Source organism: Xyrauchen texanus, chromosome 14, assembly GCF_025860055.1.
Source record: "Xyrauchen texanus isolate HMW12.3.18 chromosome 14, RBS_HiC_50CHRs, whole genome shotgun sequence".
NCBI classification, from domain to species: domain Eukaryota; kingdom Metazoa; phylum Chordata; class Actinopteri; order Cypriniformes; family Catostomidae; genus Xyrauchen; species Xyrauchen texanus.
Genome location: NC_068289.1, coordinates 23,558,897 through 23,561,591, shown reverse-complemented (window position 1 = coordinate 23,561,591; position 2,695 = coordinate 23,558,897). Strand labels below are relative to the sequence as shown.

Sequence of the window (2,695 nt, the reverse complement as noted above, 5' to 3'; positions counted from 1 at the left end):
TGGTCGATGGTATTCCACAGGGCACTTCGTCAGACTTTGCTACCTCCCACAACAACTCAAGTGACTTGGTACAATGTAGGTATACCATATTAGTACTTATGATTATTTAGTCATACGTTTGGACAAAACGATCATTAACTCTTGTCATTAGGAAGAAGGCTAAATGCTTCCCAAATGCAGTCATTGTTTCACTTGTGCATTATGCATACATATTCTATTTTACAGCATATGCTGTATACAGTAATCTGTTTTTTTATTCTTGCATGTTCCTAATGCCTTTATTCAGTGTCTGTCATACTTTAGTAATTTACACATTGAGTATCTTTTTTTTCTTGCAGTTGCTGATGGACGCATTGTATTATTGGATCCTCCTGAAACCACACAGTCTGTCACAATTGTTAGTGGTGCATTTTAAGAACCAGTTGCTTTTAGATCTTTCACTTTGTCTGCCAGACAAAGTAACCTTGCATATTTCCACTCTAGAATGATGATGAAGAGACCACATCTGCTGTGACTGAATTAGAAAGTGCTGGGAGACCCACAGAGGTATGATGCATATACTGGACAATGCATAGCTTTTTAGATGGAGAGAAAAATGTGTCATTTGTCCTGTGACAGAATCTAGCTGGGGATGTACATGCAGATGAGGGTCCATCTACCTCTACACATAATCTTAGCAGTGTAAGAACTTGTCCCTGGTTGTCCTTATTTACATAATGTTACTATGTGGCAGATTTTCTTCTTTAACCATCTTATTTACTTTGCCTTCCTAGTTGTCTGCAAAGGAGGTGTATAAGGTCCATCTATTAAGGCAAATTAAAAAAACTGACATGGACATGGACCTTATACAGATTCAGCTAGAGGAGAAAAGGCTGGCCATGTCTTCCCAATCCTGTAAAATTAGCCTAAAACGCCTAATCAAGGCATACCCAAAGTAAATTTAAAGCTGTTCTTGAACCGTTTGGAGTACATGCATGGTTTTGGTCACATTTGAAAGGGGACTGTGGCAGCGGGGGCGTGGTCAAGCGCCCGTCCGGGAGAGAGAAGCGGTAAGGGCGCTCACACCTGGGCCAAATTATGACTAACACCTGTCTCTAATTGCAGTAGAGCGAGGAGAGCGGTTAAAAAGCCAGCAGCCTCAGAGCAGAGGGAAGACGACCGTGCAAGCCAACCCAGTGCGCTTGTGTCTTGTGTGAACTTCTCTGTAAATTATTGTGAGACATACGGCCATTAAAGCCTTACCTTTTTTGTTGAAACCTTCGTTTCCTGTCCTGCTTCCCGTGAGAGTTCCACAGGGACACTCTGAAGTTTTTACTGTATTACTGTAAGTGCTACTTATTTTGAGTAATAGAAGTTTGAACACAATGAAATAGAAGTTTGTTTTTCCGCCTGAAATTTTTTTTTGCATACAGATGCCTGCAGATGACTATAACTTGTAGCTATTAGCTTGAGAACACAATGGGATCACAGCATGAAGCCTTACCTAGTCCAAGTTCAAATGTTATAACAATACCATAAAAAATGAATATTTTACACATGTTTTTCTAAGGTACACCCAGGCGTTTTACAAAAGTGCCTTTTGGATACTCCAAAAGGACCCTTTGGTAACCTAGGACAAAAAGGCTACTACTTTTGAACGCTTCAACGTACAGTCATAATTTTGGGCTCTAATGAAAGATGACACTTAGAGCTATCATATTCCATATCCAGATCCACTATTCATTTTGCTGACACAGAGTAACTGATGCATAAACACATTAGAGTGCCTTTTCCCTTCTTGAAACTAAACTTTGTGCATATAAAAGAGTCAAAACTAGTGCTATGGTGGACAATTTGTTTATATAAAAAATACACAACAAACTATTTACATGAATTTTTACACAAAGTATTTACAAACATTATAAAATTGTACATGTTTCTAGCAACATGCCAGTCATTGTAGCAGTCACATTTGGGTACAAAGCACAAAGGCACATCACAGGAAGAGTACTTCACTGGTGTCTTTGCATGACACTGCCTGAACTTCAGACGACCAGCGGTCCAAGATTTGGTGATGTGCAACGGCCTGTGATGTGCTCTTCGTGGAGCAGGAGATACAGGTCTGGCTGTGGAGTGAGACCCCAACTCTGCCAGCTCCTCAGCAAGGGTCTCTCTGAAAGCCCTCCTCTCTTGATGAGGTGCTGTCCTGCTGCTCCACTTTATGTGGCCCGCATCCGGCTCCCAATCGCTATCTGATTCAGTGAGAATAAATAAATGTAATTTACAAACCTAGACACAACTTTTCCATCTTTTCTGTATTCTATATATATATATATATATATATATATATATATATATTAGTTTTTCTTTTCGACTGTGTAAATATGTATTATTGTATGTATATTTACTGTAAATACTGTATAATTTGCCAATGTACTATGGAACAAATAGATGGGCCTACACCTCCCCCCATGAATTCAGCATTGTAACAAATAGATGGGCCTACCCCTCCCCCACCTTCCCGCATTGTAACAAATAGACTCTCAAACACAACATATATTCTTATTTTCAACTTATATTTATTGATTTATTTATACATATATTTCGCGTCCATTTATATATATATATATATATATATATATATAAATACATATTTACAGTAAATATACAAAACATCTATATAGCATGTCAAAAGATCTGAAACAAACAATGAACT

General features: G+C 38.4%; 1 long non-coding RNA gene across 1 annotated transcript; it reads left to right on the top strand.

Moving 5' to 3' along the window:
• The first annotated feature begins 347 nt into the window (after window positions 1-347).
• Window positions 348-727, top strand: LOC127655028 (uncharacterized). The gene is made up of 3 exons (XR_007972006.1): window positions 348-397; window positions 484-546; window positions 619-727. It is a non-coding gene; the product is annotated as an uncharacterized LOC127655028 (long non-coding RNA).
• The last annotated feature ends 1,968 nt before the right edge of the window (window positions 728-2,695 follow it).